Source organism: Misgurnus anguillicaudatus, chromosome 21 (assembly GCF_027580225.2).
Source record: "Misgurnus anguillicaudatus chromosome 21, ASM2758022v2, whole genome shotgun sequence".
NCBI lineage: Eukaryota > Metazoa > Chordata > Actinopteri > Cypriniformes > Cobitidae > Misgurnus > Misgurnus anguillicaudatus.
In genome coordinates, this window is record NC_073357.2 from 17,585,554 (window position 1) to 17,607,507 (window position 21,954).

The 21,954-nt window shown below is 39.2% G+C and overlaps 1 long non-coding RNA gene, 3 other non-coding genes and 4 pseudogenes across 4 annotated transcripts in view; all 8 read right to left on the reverse strand.

Annotated features, from left to right (window-relative positions):
* Positions 1–21,954, reverse strand: part of LOC141353270 (uncharacterized) — a 508,637-nt gene that overhangs the window by 263,014 nt on the left and 223,669 nt on the right. The window lies entirely within an intron of this gene.
* On the reverse strand, positions 11,831–11,949 carry LOC141354331 (5S ribosomal RNA; annotated as a pseudogene).
* On the reverse strand, positions 12,104–12,222 carry LOC141354019 (5S ribosomal RNA; annotated as a pseudogene).
* LOC141356906 (5S ribosomal RNA) lies at positions 12,356–12,474 on the reverse strand. Its single transcript, XR_012363378.1, has one exon. It is a non-coding gene; the product is annotated as a 5S ribosomal RNA (ribosomal RNA).
* Positions 12,602–12,720, reverse strand: LOC141354318 (5S ribosomal RNA; annotated as a pseudogene).
* LOC141356907 (5S ribosomal RNA) lies at positions 12,854–12,972 on the reverse strand. The gene has a single exon (XR_012363379.1). It is a non-coding gene; the product is annotated as a 5S ribosomal RNA (ribosomal RNA).
* Positions 13,112–13,230, reverse strand: LOC141354379 (5S ribosomal RNA; annotated as a pseudogene).
* LOC141354494 (5S ribosomal RNA) lies at positions 13,396–13,514 on the reverse strand. The gene has a single exon (XR_012360924.1). It is a non-coding gene; the product is annotated as a 5S ribosomal RNA (ribosomal RNA).

The following is a 21,954-nucleotide window of genomic DNA, read 5'->3' on the forward strand; positions in this document are numbered from 1 at the left end:
AACTTTTTTTAGTTACAGATCTGTAAGAATGATGGTTTATTAGTGCTGTTCATTGATTTAAGTAGGTTTTTTGACATTTGGATATAAAGTGTTTCAATACTACAATATATGGTGTAAAAACGTCTGAGTGCTGCCCTCTTCAGGTTGAACGGTGGCTACTGCAGTTGAATTTTCCTATTGGATGTTGGGTCCAAAAAATGACTCGTGACGTAAGCAGATTCAAGCTTACCACGCCCTTGTTACGATCTCACCACACACTTGGTACGAGCTTAGTTCGTCCCCTCTATCTCTGTTGGGATCTGCCCACTTTTCTTGGATTTTTCAAATATTGCCAGTGGGTGGAGTCAGGCTCTGACCAGGGGTTTAGTTACGCTTTAAAGAAAAAAAATCTTGACCCCGCTAGTTCTGCCATTACAGTCATGAATTATTATGCAAGCTAACTTTTTTTTTTGCCTCATTATTATACGTAAACATGCCTTATATAACGTAGGGAAATGATCGTTTGTCCTTTATTTATTTATTTTTTGCAGCAACCATGTCTGTGTCCTTAAAGAAACTCTGTCAGGTACAGAGTGGAACGATGAACTTGAAAATCAACCATTCTGATGACTGGCGTCCCTATCCGAGTCACCACCTCAGACAACAACAGTCCCATGCAAACTCACAAACACAAATACACTAAGTAATGCCCTTAATAAAGAAAGACTTAACTATGATTTTATCTGTGTTAACCTATGATATCAGTTATTGATGTATTTTAAATATTTACGTATCATAGGCTTATCATACGCATTGAAGTTTTAAAATGTATCTAATATAATACTTGAATTAAATTGAATGTTTTGGATACCACCATTAAATTATTTTGTGCGTGTAAAACACAAGTAGCAATGTTTTTATTGAATTCAATTTTAAATTAAATTGAATGTTTTGCATACCACCATTAAATTATTTTGTGCATGTTAAACACAAGTAAAGGTTTTATTTATTGGAGATAAAATGGCTGTTTAATTAATATAATACTTCTGTTTGTTAGGCACTAACAAGTGAAAATAGTTAGGTTTAAGTACATTTATTAAAACTCGATAGCTGTAATGCTTCTGTGCAGAAGGAAGCCCGTGAGCCACGAAGGTAAGTTTGCGAGCAGATTAATTTCCACTTATTAGACAGCATAGTCAGCTCATCGTGTTTTGTATTGCATCACTTATAGATCGTAAACCTTTAAAATCGAGTTTAGTAAGATTGTATGCAACAGTCGGCTTTGGTTAACTATTAGGCATCGTCTCTTGTCACAAGGCTCAATGTGACCGCAGTATTTGTTGAACACTGCTGGCAGCGGCGACGTCTGTGTCCTCACCATTCTTATCAATGAGAGCATAAGTTCGTATCTCCCTGCTCCCGAGTCATAAAGCTCGTCTTTAACGATACAATGTTTAATAACTTAAAAAATACGGCATTTTTTTAATTTCCTGAAAAATAATGGTTTTGAAGATAATAGGATTCCGCCCGATTAAGACTGTAGAAACATGGTGGCACAAAATGCCGACTTCCATGTAAGGGGACCCTCTATGTAGATAAAAACATCTCATTCTAAAGTAATAAAAACATAACGGCCATATAAGAGCCATATGAAAGGTCTTTATACACCCCTGATAATATAGTTTTGTATATTATTTTGCATTTCTGTCAAGAGATCCTTCTAAAAATTACACACTGCACCTTTAATGTAGGCCAGAGTTCACGTCACAAAAAGCAGCAGATATAAGCTGCATTTTATTGATCATAAGCTCATTTTTAAAATAAGCGATAGGAAAGAGCGACAGCAGCACTGATAGCCTAATATCGTTTCATTTCTTTACTATTTATGAATATGATTGTGTGTTGAGCGTCTACGACAGGGCTATTCAATTAGTTTGTCATGAGGGCCAGAGATATATCAGTGATGATAACGACATATACATTTAAACATACTAATGTTGTATTTTGAAACTGCATAACAACAAAATAAGTGCATTGTACAATATACTTTTTCTACAAACATGTATTTTCAAACTGCATACAACAAAACTTGTGCATTGTAATATGACCAAGTAGGCTTTATCTACATCCAGACATGTTTGTATTTTGTATTTTAAAACTGCATAACAACATAAGTGCATTGTAAGATACCCGAGTTCTATTCTTATTCTACATTTAAAGGTGTAAATAAGAGCCATATCTACTCACTTAAGTACACATAACCAAAAGTTTATAATATGGAACATAAAATTGTTTTATGCAGTTTTTTGTCAAAGCTTATTATTTCACAACCCTTTATTTAAACTACAACCGCCATCTTAATAACTGGCAAACATTAGGCTAGCTTCTAATAAGAGAAATTATACTTTTAGATTTCATCAGAGCAGTAAAATCACGTGTATGTTTGTCAGCGCGATACGCATGCAGTGGTGCAGGACAGATGCTGGGCTGTGAGCGATGGCCGATTAACTTACTCGTTTAAATTGCATTCTTTTGTGAGAACGATGACTCGCATAATATTTGAGCCTTTGCTGTATGAGCAAGCACAGAGAAAACATTCGTTGTGGCGTTGACTAATGAATATGGATGATCTCTGTTCTTCTCTTCAATGGAGCGGGGCGTGGCTCTTTATAAATGATGCAGTAACATGAGAGACGGTACATCTCCCTCTTTTAATACAGTTAACAACGAAGTACAATATTTGTTTTCGATTTCACTTACACCATTTTAAAGCAGACAATCCAAGCATTATGTAGACATTTATCTTATGTTTCTATGAAAACAATTCGTTAAGTTACAGCTCATTTTTCTGACGTGTTTCTGAAAGGACGTCACTAAGAGAGAGAGCAAACCCGCATTATGTTTATTTTCTTAATTTTGCGAAAAGCACAACATTCTGTTTTTAATGGGAGTGGACAGAAAAAATACTAGACACTTTAAAGTTTTAAATGATGTATAAATCATATATGTAAGTCCAAAATCAGCAGAGTTATCTAAGTCTCTTTGCGGAGTGATTGAAAAATAAAGATTTTGCGGCGCCCGCGCCTCTGTCGACCCAGACTGTGAAATTAATGATAAAAGAAAATATTTCCCTCAATGATTGACAGCATAATGCAATCAATCGTGTTCCCGTTCAACAGTAGCTAAGCATACGATTTAGATATATGTATCTTCTTACCTGAAGATCATGTAAATGGCATATACGCAGTCTTCTGGCAAAAGCTGTGTTTTTAAATGTGTCATACATTTCTGAAAGTCATGACTGTTTAAATACACTTGGCGTCACATGCATGATTTAAGGTAAAGTGACACTTTTTCGCGTCAATTCACAATCATTTAAATCATGCAGCTGTCATAGAGCCGACGCCAAACGATCACGCGAGCGAGGACGCGATACTGACGCGAGCGAAACTAATACGTTTACAATGTATTACATTGATGAAAAAGGGAATTAAACTTGTCGTGCCATATATCACTGAAATAAAAGAAAGGGATTAAAATATGTCTGAATCATATAATTCCTACCTGTATGTGAAAATGCACTTTATCCAGAGAGCTCGCGTTGATTCAAGCATTCAGAATATAAAATCCATTTGCAGTTTTGCGTCCGAAACCGCATACTGTATAGTGAATAAGATGAAGTTTTAGGATTTTAAAAATATGTATCCAGGATTCCGCTGTCCATATACGATACGAAGCTTGGGTGCCAGCCGATGGTGCTGCGTGCCCCACGGGCTCTATGCAGCAGAGTCTCAGGCTGTGGCCTCTTCTCCGGGCTTCTCTGCTCTCCGTCTTTCTCAGCTCTTCGCTGTATTGTGGCTCTTAAAGGAACACTCGATTCTCTCAACAGCTCTTCTCTATTCCATTTTGCCATTTAAACCTTAAAACTACATCCCGCCATTGTTATTCAAACTTTTCCACGGAGCAATAGCCTGTTAGCTTAGCTTCTAAAGATGGCTGCCGCTATCTTTACATTCTGTCTAAAAAACACGTTTGAACGTAAAGGCTGCCCTCTACTGGTAAAGGCTAATGACATTTTTTATTTTTTACACAGGTTTTAATTGGACATTTTAAAGTGAAAATAACATAATATAGACATGTTACTGCAATGTTTTTTTATCTTGGGCATCTTCACATTGGAGTAAAGAGTTCATATAAAATTTTTGGTTAATAAATGTTACAGACATATTGAGATTTGAACTACTTCCTGTTTTGGCGGCATTGACGCACATTTAGTTTGGGCTGTGGCGCGCAAACGCTTCCGAAAATCAAAAATCCTTCTAGTAACTTTTGTGAGGCTCGGTCCAAGGATCGCGTACGTGGAATTTCATGAAGTTTGGACAAAATTTGTGACCTGTGAAACTTTTTTAAGGTTTTGTGTTCTTTCCAATATGGCGGCCGAACGACATGGATCTGTGACTTCATCCTCTCAAGCAACTTACACCGGTACTGCCCGAACATTTTAAAGTTTGAACGGTGTCTCTGCGTCAAACGGTCTGGTCGCTAGAGCTGACACAAAAAATCTACCCGGGAATAATAATAATAATAATAATAAGAATAATAAAACTTAAGAAGAACAATAAGTGTGCTTTTGCAAGCACACTTAATAAATATAGCTGCAAGCAGCAATTGCGGGGCCAAGCACCTTCAGCGCAATGAGCACCCAAAGCACAGCAAAAACCACACGACGCAGCAAATGTGCAAAGCGCAGAAAGCGCGCAATACAGAGCCCGAACCCGAAGCAAAGCAAATGCAGAGCAGGACCACTGCAGTGCGGAGCAACAACAGTAAAGATGGCAAACATATAACACGTGTGGAAAACCAGACAGGTCGAGAAGAACGTGTTAAAGGGAACACAAAAGAAAATCTCACTAAGTGAAAGAGCTGGGATTCGAACCCATGAACTCAGGTTCCCAAAGCACGGCACTAACCGCATGCGCCACTGAGTAAACGATTAAACCACTGAGTTGGTGTGTCCAAGCTATAGAATTGAGATTTAGAGCTGTAAACATTGATATCCAGCAATTACCAGAAGTGCAGAAATGACAACAGAGAGCACAAATAACTGAAATACAATGTATAGTATGAAAGTCACAAAACTTAGATGAGAAAAAAAGTTAAGACAAAAAAAACACTGCACATGGGATTTGAACCCATGAACTCAGATTCCCAAAGCACAGCACTAACCGAATGCACCACTGAGGAATCATGGGTTGAAAGGCTGTGGAAAAGAGGCTTCAAAGCTGCAAACATTGACATGCCAATCACTGAAAATGCAGAAATAACACAACAAAGCAAAAATAAACAGAAATACAAAGTGTAGGGCAATCAGATAACTTAAATGGCACGGAATTCGTGAAGAACATTTTGTACAATAATGAACAACACGGGCAAATTTTGTCAGATTCTTTTTAATATGACAAAGGGACAGCATGACAGGCACGGTCCGCTTACAGAGGTATTTCTTAAAAATTTGACACGCAGCAGAAAAATCTGTTCAGTCACGTCTGTGTGGATTGCTCCAAACATTATACAAGCAGAACCTGGCATAAAATAAACAAAATTTGTAAAAGGAGTAGCGAAAAAATCATTTACCATATGCCTTACAATAACACATGAACATAATGTTGGGAAATGACAAACGAGGTATCGTTGCGATCGGCATAAAACAGTGAATCCAATTTCACAAAGAAAATGTATATCAGACAAAGTATTCAGAAGTTATAAGCAGTTCAATAAGAACTGTTATAGTTTATAACCCCTAGGTGGCGCTGTACTCTGACTTCCCAGGTACCTTCAGGACATCATGTCGAGGCTCCTTACCATTTTTTGCGCGGATATGTCTAATAGTTCAAAAAATATAACAATTTATGTGAAATTTCAAAATGGCGGACAGGCGGTTTGGTCAAACCCGGCATAATTCACATCGACAGATGTGGCATGAGGTAAGCAATCCAAAGACATCAAGATCATAATTTTCTGACAAACAGTTAAGAAGTTATGGGCAAAAATAGCCTATTTTATTATCTCATGACCCATAGGTGGCGCTGTCACCAAATTTGGCATAGACCCCAAGTTCATGGTCCACATGAAGTGTACCAAATTTCATTTCAATTGATCAAAGAATGACCGAGCTACAGCTTCAGAACCATTTTTGCGTCAACCTCGTTAAGTTTGCGCATTTATTACTTTTGAATAAAGATAAAAATCAAAATTCTGTTCGGTCATTTCTATGCGGCTCACTCCAAAGATCATCTGTACCAAATCTCATAAGAATTGAACCACATTTGAAGGAGGAGTAGCGAAAAAACTAAATACTGTACATTTCAAAATGGCCGCTACTGTAATGGGTGGAGTCTTACTGTAAAGTAACAAATTCAATAAGCGGGATGAGAGTAATCACGTGTACTAAGTAGAATTTTCATAGATCAAATGGTTCACCAACTATAACAGTTTGAACATTGAATTTTTGGACTACTGGTGGCGCTATAGAGTTACTGCTAAAGACCCCATTTTTGGTCACATGACTATTTATGACCACCTCTACAACTGTGCCAAATTTCATCATTTTCCTATGTACCGTTCATAGGGCTGCCATAGACTCCCATTGGGGAAAAATAATAATAAATATAGCTGCAAGCAGCAACTCGGGGCCAAGCACCTTAAGCGCAATAATGAGCACCCAAAGCAAGCACAGCAAGCACACAAAACACAGCAAGCTCACAAATCACAGCAAGCTCACAAAGCACAGCCGGCACACAAAGCACAGCCGGCACACAAAGCACAGCCGGCACACAAAGCACAGCAAGCTCACAAAGCACAGTAAGCATACAAAGCACAGAAAGCTCACAAAGCACAGCAAGGTCACAAAGCACAGCAAGGTCACAAAGCATAGCAAGCACACAAAGCACAGTAAGCTTACAAAACACAGCAAACACACAAAGCACATCAAGCACACAAAGCACATCAAACACACAAAGCACAGCAAGCTCAAAAAGCACAACAAGCTCACAAACCACAGCAAGCTCACCAAGCACAGCAAGCACACCAAGCATAGCAAGCACACAAAGCACAGCAAGCTGACAAAGCACAGCAAGCTCAAAATACACAGCAAGCTCAGAAAGCACAGCAAGCACACAAAGCACCGCAAGCTCAGAAAGCACAGCAAGCTCACAAAGCACAGCAAGCACACAAAGCACATTAAGCTCACAAAGCACAGCATGCTTACAAAGCACAGCAAGCACACAAAGCACAGCAGGCACACAATGCACAGCAAGCACACAAAGCACAGCAAGAACCAGCACAATGCAGAGCAACAACAGCAAACATGGAAAAATAGAACACATGTGAACTACAGACAGGTTGAGAAGAATTGATGAGGAAGAACAAAAAGTCATGACTCAGGTGGGATTCGAACACAGGAACTCAGACTCTCAATGCATGTGGTTTAACTAGATGCGCCACTCAGTTGACACATTTCATGAGGCAGCAGACAAGAGATTAGAGAGCTGAAAGGATTAACATATGTCAATCACCAAAGATGCAGGAAAGACACAGCAGAAGCACCACACTGCAGAGCAACAACAGCAAACATGGAAAAATAAAACACATGTGAACTACAGACAGGTTGAGAAGAATTGATGAGGAAGAACAAAACGTCATGACTCAGGTGGGATTCGAACCCAGGAACTCAGAATCTCAATGCATGTGGTTTAACTAGATGCGCCACTCAGTTGACACAGTTCATGAGGCAGCAGAAAAAGATTAGATATCTGCAAGGATTGACATATGTCAATCACCAAAGATGCAGAATTGACACAGCAGAAGTAGAAATAACATAAATACAATGTACATGAGTTCAAGTGAAATTGAAGACAAGAGGATCATTATGTATAGTACTGCTATACAATGTAATATACAGTCATATTAATTTACTATGACAAATAGACAACGTCACAGGCACGGTCAACTTTGGAGTGGTATTTCTAAGAAAGATAACATATCAAAAATCTGTTCAGTCATTTCTGTGCGGATTGCTCCAAACATTATACGAGCAGAACCTGGCAAAAAATAAACAAAATTTGTAAAAGGAGTAGCGGAAAAATCATCTACCAAATGCTTTACAATAATACATGAACAGAATTTTGGAAAATGACAAATGAGGTATCGTTGCAACCGGCATAAACCAGTGAATACAATTTCAGAAAGAAATTCATATCAGACAAAGTATTCCGAAGTTATAAGCAGTTCCATAAGAACGGTTATAGTTTATTACCCCTAGGTGGCGCTGTACTCTGACTTCCCAGGTACCTTCAGGACATCATGTCAAAGCTCCTTACCACTTTTTGCACGGATATGTGCAATAGTTCAAAAAATATAACAATTCATGTGAAATTTCAAAATGCCGGACAGGCGGTTTGGTCAAACCCGGCATAATACCCATCGACAGATGCGGCATGAGGTAAGCAATCCATAGACATCAAGATCATAATTTTCTGACAAACAGTTCAGAAGTTATGGGCAAAAATAGCCTATTTTCATATCTCATGACCCATAGGTGGCGCTGTCACCAAATTTGGCATGAACCCCAAGTTCATGGTCCACATGAAGTGTACCAAATTTCATTTCAATTGATCAAAGAATGACCGAGCTACAGCTTCAGAACCATTTTTGCGTCAACCTCGTTAACTTTGCGCATTTATTACTTTTGAACAAAGATAAATATCAAAATTCTGTTCGGTCATTTCTGTGCGGCTCACTCCAAAGTTCACCTGTGCCAAATTTCATAACAATTGAACCAAATTTGAAGGAGGAGTAGCGAATAAACGGAATACTGTACATTTCAAAATGGCCGCTACTGTCATGGGTGGAGTTTTACTGTAAGGTATTAAAAACAACAAGCATGAGGAGAGCAATCACGTGTACTAAGTAGAATTTTCATAGATCAAGCGGATCAGCAGTTATAACCATTTGAACATTGAATTTTTGCACTGCTGGTGGCGCTATAGAGATAGGACTAGAGACCCCATTTTTGGTCACATGACTTTTTAAGACCACCACTACAACTGTGCCAAATTTCATCATTTTCCTACGTACGGTTCATAGGGCTGCCATAGACTCCCATTGGGGAAGAAGATGAAGAATAAATATAGCTGCAAGCAGCAATTGCGGGGCCAAGCACCTTCAGCGCAATGAGCACCCAAAGCACAGCAAACACCACACGACGCAGCAAATGTGCAAAGCGCAGAAAACGCGCAATACAGAGCCTGAACCCGAAGCAAAGCAAATGCAGAGCAGAACCACTGCAGTGCAGAGTGACAACAGTAAAAATGGCAAAAATATAACACGTGTGGAAAACCAGACAGGTCGAGAAGAACGTGTTAAAGGGAACACAAAAGGAAATCTCAATAAGTGAAAGTAAGAGCTGGGATTCAAACCCATGACCTCCGGTTCCCAAAGCATGGATCTTACCGTATGCGCCGCTGAGTAAACGATTAAACCACTGAGTTGGTGTGTCCAAGCTATAGAAACGAGCTTTAGAGCTATAAACATTGATATCCAGCAATTACCAAACGTGCAGAAATGACAAGAGAGAGCACAAATAACTGAAATACAATGTATAGTGTGAAAATCACAAAACTTAAGAGAGAAAAAAATTTAAGACAAAAAATCACTGCACATGGGATTCGAACCCATGACCTCAGATTCCCAAAGCACGGCACCAACCGCATGCGCCACTGAGTAAACAATTAAACCACTGAGTTGGTGTGTCCAAGCTATAGAAACAAGCTTTAGAGCTATAAACAATGATATCCAGTAATTACCAAAAGTGCAGAAATGACAAGAGAGAGCACAAATAACTGAAATACAATGTATAGTATGAAAATGACAAAACTTAAGAGAGAAAAAAGTTAAGACAAAAAAAAACCACTGCACATGGGATTCGAACCCATGAACTCAGGTTCCCAAAGCACAGCACTTACCGCATGCACCACTGAGTAAACGTGTAAACCACTGAGTTGGTGTGTCCAAGCTATAGAATTGAGATTTAGAGCTGTAAACATTGATATCCAGCAATTACCAAAAGAGCAGAAATGACAAGAGAGCACAAATAACTGAAATACAATGTATAGTATGAAAATCACAAAACTTAAGTGAGAAAAAAAGTTAAGACAAACTATCACTGCACATGGGATTCGAACCCATGACCTCAGAATCTCATGGTATGTGGTTAACTAGATACGCAACTCAGTTAACACAGTTCAAAGGGCAGCAAAAAAACAGCTTAGGTGCTGCAAGGATTGACATATGCCAATCAACACAGATGCAGAACTGACAGTGCAGAGAAGAACTAACAGAAATACAATGTATATGAGAATCAAAAAGCTCAAGTGAGATTGAAGACAAGAAGATCATTCTGTATAGTAATGCTATACAATGTAATATACAGTCACATTCATTTACTATGACAAAAAGACAACGTCACAGGCACAGTCAACTTTGGAGTGGTATTTCTAAGAAAGAGAACAGAATATCAAAAATCTGTTCAGTCATTTCTGTGCGGATTGCTCCAAACATTATACGAGCAATACCTGGCATAAAATAAACAAAATTAGTAAAAGGAGTAGCGAAAAAATCATCTACCATATGCTTTACAATAACACATGAACAGAATGTTGGAAAATGACAAACGAGGTATCGTTGCAATCGGCATAAACCAGTGAATACAATTTCACAAAGAAATTAATATCAGACAAAGTATTCAGAAGTTATAAGCAGTTCCATAAGAACTGTTATAGTTTATAACCCCTAGGTGGCGCAGTACTCTGACTTCCCAGGTACCTTCAGGACATCATGTCAAAGCTCCTTACTAATTTTTGCGCGGATATGTCCAATAGTTCAAAAAATATAACAAATTATGTGAAATTTCAAAATGGCGGACAGGCGGTTCGGTCAAACCCGGCATAATACACATCGACAGATGCGGCATGAGGTAAGCAATCCATAGACATCAAGATCATAATTTTCTGACAAACATTTCAGAAGTTATGGGCAAACATAGCCTATTTTCATATCTCATGACCCATAGGTGGCGCTGTCACCAAATTTGGCATGAACCCCAAGTTCATGGTCCACATGAAGTGTACCAAATTTCATTTCAATTGATCAAAGAATGACCGAGCTACAGCTTCAGAACCATTTTTGCGTCAACCTCGTTAAGTTTGCGCATTTATTACTTTTGAACAAAGATATATATCAAAATTCTGTTCGGTCATTTCTGTGCGGCTCACTCCAAAGATCACCTGTGCCAAATTTCATAACAATTGAACAAAATTTGAATGAGGATTAGCGAATAAACAAAATACTGTACATTTCAAAATGGCCGCTACTGTAATGGGTGGAGTTTTACTGTAAGGTATTAAAAACAACAAGCATGAGTAGAGCAATCACGTGTGCTAAGTAGAATTTTCATAGATCAAGCGGATCAGCAGTTATAACCATTTGAACATTGAATTTTTGCACTGCTGGTGGCGCTATAGAGTTAGTACTAGAGACCCCATTTTTGGTCGCATGACTTTTTAAGACCACCACTATAACTGTGCCAAATTTCATCATTTTCCTATGTACAGTTCATAGGGCTGCCAGAGACGCCTATGGCTAAGAAGAAGAAGACGCAGAATAATAATAATAATACTAACAATTCCAATAGGTGTCACAGCACCTTCGGTGCTTGACCCCTAATAATAAGAATAATAAAACTTAAGAAGAACAATAAGTGTGCTTTTGCAAGCACACTTAATAAAGAATTAAATGCTTACAGCACCTGGTATTCCCAGGCGGTCTCCCATCCAAGTATTAACCAGGCCCGATCCTGCTTGGCTTCCGAGATCAGACGAGAGCAGGCGTGCTGAGGGTGGTGTGGCCGTAAGCGAGCGCTGACTCGATTCGAGAGCCACTTCAAGACTAATGTGGCAACGCCATGCCATCGGCGAACGCTTACAGAAAGGATGCATTTCTGGAAAAAAAATTATATGAATAATTAAATAAATAATTAATTAAATAAAGAATTAAATAAAGAATTAAATGCTTACAGCACCTGCTATTCCCAGGCGGTCTTCTATCCAAGTACTAACCAGGCCCGACCCTGCTTGGCTTCCGAGATCAGACGAGAGCGGGCGCGATCAGGGTGGTGTGGCCGTAAGCGAGCGCTGACTCGATTCGAGAGCCACTTCAAGACTAATGTGGCAACGCCATGCCATCGGCGAACGCTTACAGAAAGGATGCATTTCTGGAAAAAAATTATATGAATAAATAATTAATTAAATAAGGAATTAAATGCTTACAGCACCTGGTATTCCCAGGCGGTCTCCCATCCAAGTACTAACCAGGCCCAACCCTGCTTGGCTTCCGAGATCAAACGAGAGCGGGCGTGCTCAGGGTGGTGTGGCCGTAAGCGAGCGCTGACTCGATTCAAGAGCCACTTCAAGACTAATGTGGCAACGCCATGCCATCGGCGAACGCTACAGAAAGGATGCATTTCTGGAAAAAATTATATGAATAAATAATTAAATAATTAATTAAATGCTTACAGCACCTGGTATTCCCAGGCGGTCTCCCATCCAAGTACTAAATAGGCCCGACCCTGCTTGGCTTCCGAGATCAGACGAGAGCGGGCTTGCTTAGGGTGGTGTGGCCGTAAGCGAGCGCTGACTCGATTCGAGAGCCACTTCAAGACTAATGTGGCAACGCCATGCCATCGGCGAACGCTTACAGAAAGGATGCATTTCTGGAAAAAAATTATATGAATAAATAATTAATTAAATAAGGAATTAAATGCTTACAGCACCTGGTATTCCCAGGCGGTCTCCCATCCAAGTACTAACCAGGCCCAACCCTGCTTGGCTTCCGAGATCAAACGAGAGCGGGCGTGCTCAGGGTGGTGTGGCCGTAAGCGAGCGCTGACTCGATTCAAGAGCCACTTCAAGACTAATGTGGCAACGCCATGCCATCGGCGAACGCTACAGAAAGGATGCATTTCTGGAAAAAATTATATGAATAAATAATTAAATAATTAATTAAATAAGGAATTAAATGCTTACAGCACCTGGTATTCCCAGGCGGTCTCCCATCCAAGTACTAAATAGGCCCGACCCTGCTTGGCTTCCGAGATCAGACGAAAGCGGGCTTGCTTAGGGTGGTGTGGCCGTAAGCGAGTGCTGACTCGATTCGAGAGCCACTTCAAGACTAATGTGGCAACGCCATGCCATCGGCGAACGCTTACAGAAAGGATGCATTTCTGGAAAAAAATTATATGAATAAATAATTAAATAATTAATTAAATAATTAATTAAATAAAGAATTAAATAAAGAATTAAATGCTTACAGCACCTGGTATTCCCAGGCGGTCTCCCATCCAAGTACTAACCAGGCCCAACCCTGCTTGGCTTCCGAGATCAGACGAGAGCGGGCGTGCTCAGGGTGGTGTGGCCGTAAGCGAGCGCTGACTCGATTCGAGAGCCACTTCAAGACTAATGTGGCAACGCCATGCCATCGGCGAACGCTTACAGAAAGGATGCATTTCTGGAAAAAAATTATATGAATAAATAATTAAATAATTAATTAAATAAAGAATTAAATAAAGAATTAATTAAAGAATTAAATGCTTACAGCACCTGGTATTCCCAGGCGGTCTCCCATCCAAGTACTAACCAGGCCCGACCCTGCTTGGCTTGCTCACACTTACTCACATTTACACACTTACTCACACTCACACCTACTCACACTCGCTCACATTTACACACTCACTCACATTTACACACTTGCTAACACTTACATTCACACTCACTCACACTTACTCCCACTCACTCCACATTTACACACTTGCTCACACTTACTCTCACAGTTACTCACACCCACTCATTTACACTAACTCAATCACACCTACACTCACAATTACTCACATTTACACACTTTTTAACACTTACATTCACACTCACTCACACTCACTCACATTGACACACTTGCTCACACTTACTCTCACACTTACTCACACCCACTCACACTCACTCACATTTACACACTAACGCATATTGACACTGACACTTAATTTCACTCACATTTACACACTTACTCACACTTGCTTACATTTACACACTCACATTTACACACTTACTAACACTTACATTCACACTGACTCACACTCACTCACATTGACACACTTGCTCACACTTACTAACACCCACTCACACTTACATTTACACACTTACTCACACTCACTGACATTAACACACTTACTCCCATTTATACACTTACTCCCATTTACACACTTACTCACACTCACTCTTACTCACACTGACTGACATTTACACACTTGCTCACATTTACACACTTACTCACACTTACTCACACTCACACTTACACTCACTGACATTTACACACTTACTCACATTAAACACTTACTCAAACTCACTGACATTTACACACTTACTCACATTTACACAACTTACTCACATTCGCATACATTTACACACTCACATTTACACATTTACTAACACTTACAATCACAATTACTCACACTCACTGACAATTACACACTTACTCCCATTTACACACTTGCTCACACTCACACTTACACTCACTGACATTTACACACTTACTTACATTAAACACTTACTCAAACTCACTGACATTTACACACTTACTCACATTTACACAACTTACTCACATTCGCATACATTTACACACTCACATTTACACATTTACTAACACTTACAATCACAATTACTCACACTCACTGACAATTACACACTTACTCCCATTTACACACTCACACTTACACTCACTGACATTTACACACTTACTCCTGTTTACACACTTACTCACACTTACTCACACTCACTGACATTTACACACTTACTCACATTTAAACACTTACTCACACTCGCTCACATTTACACACTCACTGACATTTACACACTTACTCACATTTATACACTTACTCACACTCTCTCACATTTACACACTCACTCACATTTACACACTTACTAACACTTAAATTCACACTCACTCACACTTACTGACACTCACTCACATTGACACACTTGCTCACACTTACTCTCACAGTTACTCACACCCATTCATTTACACTAACTCACTCACACTTAAATTCACAATTACTCAAATGTACACACTAACTATCACTTACATTCACACTCACTCACTCACATTGACACACTTGCTCACACTAACTCTCACACTTACTCACACTCACTGACATTTACACACTTCCTTACACTCACACTTACTCACACTCACTGACATTTACACACATACTCCCATTTACACACTTACTCACACTTACACTTACACTCAGTGACATTTACACACTTGCTCACATTTACACACTTACTCACACTTGCTTACATTTACACACTCACATTTACACACCTACTAACACTTACATTCACACTGACTTACACTTACTCACACTCACTCACATTGACACATTTGGTCACACTTACTCTCACACTTACTCACACTCACTGACATTTACACACTTACTCCCATTTACACACTTGCTCACACTCACACTTACACTCACTGACATTTACACACTTACTCACATTAAACACTTACTCAAACTCACTGACATTTACACACTTACTCACATTTACACAACTTACTCACATTCGCATACATTTACACACTCACATTTACACATTTACTAACACTTACAATCACAATTACTCACACTCACTGACAATTACACACTTACTCCCATTTACACACTCACACTTACACTCACTGACATTTACACACTTACTCCTGTTTACACACTTACTCACACTTACTCACACTCACTGACATTTACACACTTACTCACATTTAAACACTTACTCACACTCGCTCACATTTACACACTCACTGACATTTACACACTTACTCACATTTATACACTTACTCACACTCTCTCACATTTACACACTCACTCACATTTACACACTTACTAACACTTAAATTCACACTCACTCACACTTACTGACACTCACTCACATTGACACACTTGCTCACACTTACTCTCACAGTTACTCACACCCATTCATTTACACTAACTCACTCACACTTAAATTCACAATTACTCAAATGTACACACTAACTATCACTTACATTCACACTCACTCACTCACATTGACACACTTGCTCACACTAACTCTCACACTTACTCACACTCACTGACATTTACACACTTCCTTACACTCACACTTACTCACACTCACTGACATTTACACACATACTCCCATTTACACACTTACTCACACTTACACTTACACTCAGTGACATTTACACACTTGCTCACATTTACACACTTACTCACACTTGCTTACATTTACACACTCACATTTACACACCTACTAACACTTACATTCACACTGACTTACACTTACTCACACTCACTCACATTGACACATTTGGTCACACTTACTCTCACACTTACTCACACTCACTGACATTTACACACTTACTCCCATTTACACACTTGCTCACACTCACACTTACACTCACTGACATTTACACACTTACTCACATTAAACACTTACTCAAACTCACTGACATTTACACACTTACTCACATTTACACAACTTACTCACATTCGCATACATTTACACACTCACATTTACACATTTACTAACACTTACAATCACAATTACTCACACTCACTGACAATTACACACTTACTCCCATTTACACACTCACACTTACTCACACTCACTGACAATTACACACTTACTCCCATTTACACACTCACACTTACACTCACTGACATTTACACACTTACTCCCGTTTACACACTTACTCACACTTACTCACACTCACTGACATTTACACACTTACTCACATTTAAACACTTACTCACACTCGCTCACATTTACACACTCAGTGACATTTACACACTTACTCACATTTATACACTTACTCACACTCTCTCACATTTACACACTTACTAACACTTACATTCACACTCACTCACACTTACTGACACTCACTCACATTGACACACTTGCTCACACTTACTCTCACAGTTACTCACACCCACTCATTTACACTAACTCACTCACACTTAAACTCACAATTACTCAAATGTACACACTAACTATCACTTACATTCACACTCACTCACTCACATTGACACACTTGCTCACACTAACTCTCACACTTACTCACACTCACTGACATTTACACACTTCCTTACACTCACACTTACTCACACTCACTGACATTTACACACATACTCCCATTTACACACTTACTCACACTTACACTTACACTCAGTGACATTTACACACTTGCTCACATTTACACACTTACTCACACTTGCTTACATTTACACACTCACATTTACACACTTACTAACACTTACATTCACACTGACTTACACTTACTCACACTTACTCACATTGACACATTTGGTCACACTTACTCTCACACTTACTCACACTCACTGACATTTACACACTTACTCCCATTTACACACTTGCTCACACTCACACTTACACTCACTGACATTTACACACTTACTCACATTAAACACTTACTCAAACTCACTGACATTTACACACTTACTCACATTTACACAACTTACTCACATTCGCATACATTTACACACTCACATTTACACATTTACTAACACTTACAATCACAATTACTCACACTCACTGACAATTACACACTTACTCCCATTTACACACTCACACTTACTCACACTCACTGACATTTACACACTTACTCCCGTTTACACACTTACTCACACTTACTCACACTCACTGACATTTACACACTTACTCACATTTATACACTTACTCACACTCTCTCACATGTACACACTCACTCACATTTACACACTTACTAACACTTACATTCACACTCACTCACACTTACTGACACTCACTCACATTGACACACTTGCTCACACTTACTCTCACAGTTACTCACACCCACTCATTTACACTAACTCACTCACACTTAAACTCACAATTATTCAAATGTACACACTAACTATCACTTACATTCACACTCACTCACTCACATTGACACACTTGCTCACACTAACTCTCACACTTACTCACACTCACTGACATTTACACACTTCCTTACACTCACACTCACTGACATTTACACACATACTCCCATTTACACACTTACTCACACTTACATTTACACTCAGTGACATTTACACACTTGCTTACATTTACACACTTACTCACACTTGCTTACATTTACACACTCAAACTTATACACTTACTAACACTTACATTCACACTCACTCACAATGACTCACACTCACTCACATTGACACACTTGCTCACAATTACTCACACCCACTCACACTCGCTCACATTTACACACCCACTAACATTTACACATTTACTTACACTTACATTCACACTCACTCACACTTCCTCACACTTGCTCATACTTACTTTCTCAGTTACTCACACACACTCATTTACACTAACTCACTCACACTTACACTCACACATACTCACATTTACACACTTACATTTACACTCACTCACACTCACTCACATTGACACACTTGCTCACACTTACACTCACACTTACTCACACCCACTCACACCAACTCACACTTACTCACACTCACTGACATTTACACACTTACTCACATTTACACACTTACTCACACTCGCTCACATTTACACACTCACTGACATTTACACACTTACTCACATCTATACACTGACTCACACACGCTCACATTTACACACTCACTCACATTTACACACTTACTAACACTTACATTCACACTCACTCACACTTACTCACACTCACTCACATTGACACACTTGCTCAAACTTACACTCACAGTTACTCACACCCACTCATTTACACTAACTCACTCACACTTAAACTTACAATTACTCAAATTTACACACTAACTAGCACTTACATTCACACTCACTCACACTCTCTCACACACATTGACACACTTGCTCACACTAACTCTCACACTTACTCACACTCACACTTACTCACACTCACTGACATTTACACACGTACTCCCATTTACACACTTATTCACACTTGCTTACATTTACACAATCACATTTACACACTTACTAACACTTACATTCACACTAACTCACAATGACTCACACTCACTCACATTGACACACTTGCTCACACTTACTCACACCCACTCACACTCGCTCACATTTACACACTTATTCACACTTGCTTACATTTACACACTCACATTTAAACACTTACTAACACTTACATTCACACTAACTCACAATGACTCACACTCACTCACATTGACACACTTGCTCACACTTACTCACACCCACTCACACTCACTCACATTTACACACTTACTAACACTTACATTCACACTCACTCACACTTCCTCACACTTCCTTACATTGACACACTTGCTCACACTTACTCTCACAGTTACTCACACCCACTCATTTACACTAACTCACTCACACTTACACTCACAATTACTCACATTTACACACTAACATTTATACTCACTCACACTCACTCATATTGACACACTTGCTCACCCTTACACTCACACTTACTCACACCAACTCACACTTACTCACACTCACTGACATTTACACACTTACTCCCATTTACACACTTACTCACACTCACACTTACTTACACTTACTGACATTTACACACTTACTCACATTTACACACTTACTCACACTCACACTTACTCACACTCACTGACATTTACACACATACTCACATTCGTTTACAATTACAAACTCACATTTACACACTTACTAACACTTACACTCACACTTACTCACACCAACTCACATTACTCACACTCACTGACATTTACACACTTACTCGCATTTACACACTAACTCACACTTACTCACACTCACTGACATTTACACACTTACTCCCGTTTACACACTTACTCACACTCACACTTACTCACACTCACTGACATTTACACACTTACTCACATTTACACACTTACTCACACTCGCTCACTTTTACAAACTCACATTTACACACTTGCTCACACTTACACTCACACTTACTCACACCAACTCACACTTACTCACACTCACTGACATTTACACACTTACTCACACTCACACTTACACTCACTGACAATTACACACTTTCTCCCATTAACACACTTACTCACACTCACACTTACTCACACTCACAGACATTTACACACTCCTGTTTACACACTTAATCACACTAACAGTTACTCACACTCACTGACATTTACACACTTACTCACATTTACACACTTACTCACACTCACTGCCATTTACACACTCACTCACATTTACACACTCACTCACATTTACACACTTAATATCACTTACATTCACATTCACTCACACTCACTCACACTTAAACTCACAATTACTCAAATTTACACACTAACTCACACTTACATTCACACTCACTCACACTCCCTCACTCACATTAACACACTTGCTCACACTAACTCTCACACTTACTCACACTCACTGACATTTACACACTTCCTCACACTCACACTTACTCACACTCACTGACATTTACACACATACTCCCATTGACACACTTACTCACACTTCCTCACATTTACAAACTCACATTTACACACTTAATCACACTTGCACTCACACTTACTCACAACAACTCACACTTACTCACACTTACTCCCATTTACACACTTACTCACACTCACACTTACTCACATTCACTGACATTTACACATTTACACACCTACTCCCATTTACACACTTACTCACACTCACACTTACTCACACTCACTGACATTTACACACTTACTCCCGTTTACACACTTACACTCACTCACTGACATTTACAAACTTACATTTACCCACTTACTCACACTCACTCACATTTACACACTTGCTCACTTACTCTCACAGTTACTCACACCCACTCATTTACACTAACTCACTAACACTTAAACTCACAATTACTCAAATTTACACACTAACTAACACTTACATTCACACTCACTCACACTCCCTCACTCACACTGACACACTTGCTCACACTAACTCTCACACTTACTCACTCTCACTGACATTTACACACTTCCTCACACTCACACTTACTCACACTCACTGGCATTTACACACGTACTCCCATTGACACACTTACTCACACTTACACTTACTCACTGACCTTTACACACTTGCTCACATTTACACACTTACTCCCATTTACACACTTACTCACACTCACACTTACTCACACTGACTGACATTTACACACTTACTCACACTCACACTTACTCACACTGACTGACATTTACACACTTGCTCACATTTACACACTTACTCACACTTACACTTACTCACACTCACTGACATTTACACACTTACTCACATTTACACACTTACTCACATTTGCTTACATTTACACACTCACATTTACACACTTACTAACACTTACACTCACCCTTACTCACACTCACTGACATTTACACACTTACTCCCATTTACACACTTACTCACACTCACACTCACACTCGCTCACATTTACACACTCACTGACATTTACACACTTACTTACACTCGCTTACATTTACACACTCACTCACATTTACACACTTACTAACACTAAAATTCACACTGACTCACACTTACTCACACTCACTCACTCACATTGACACACTTGCCCACACTTACTATCACAGTTACTCACACCCACTCATTTACACTAACTCACTTACACTTAAACTTACAATTACTCAAATTTACACACTTACACTCACACATACTGACATTTACACACTTACTCGCATTTACACACTTACACTCACACTCGCTCACATTTACACATTCACTCACATTTACACACTTACTAACACTTACATTCACACGGACTCACACTTACTTACACTCACTC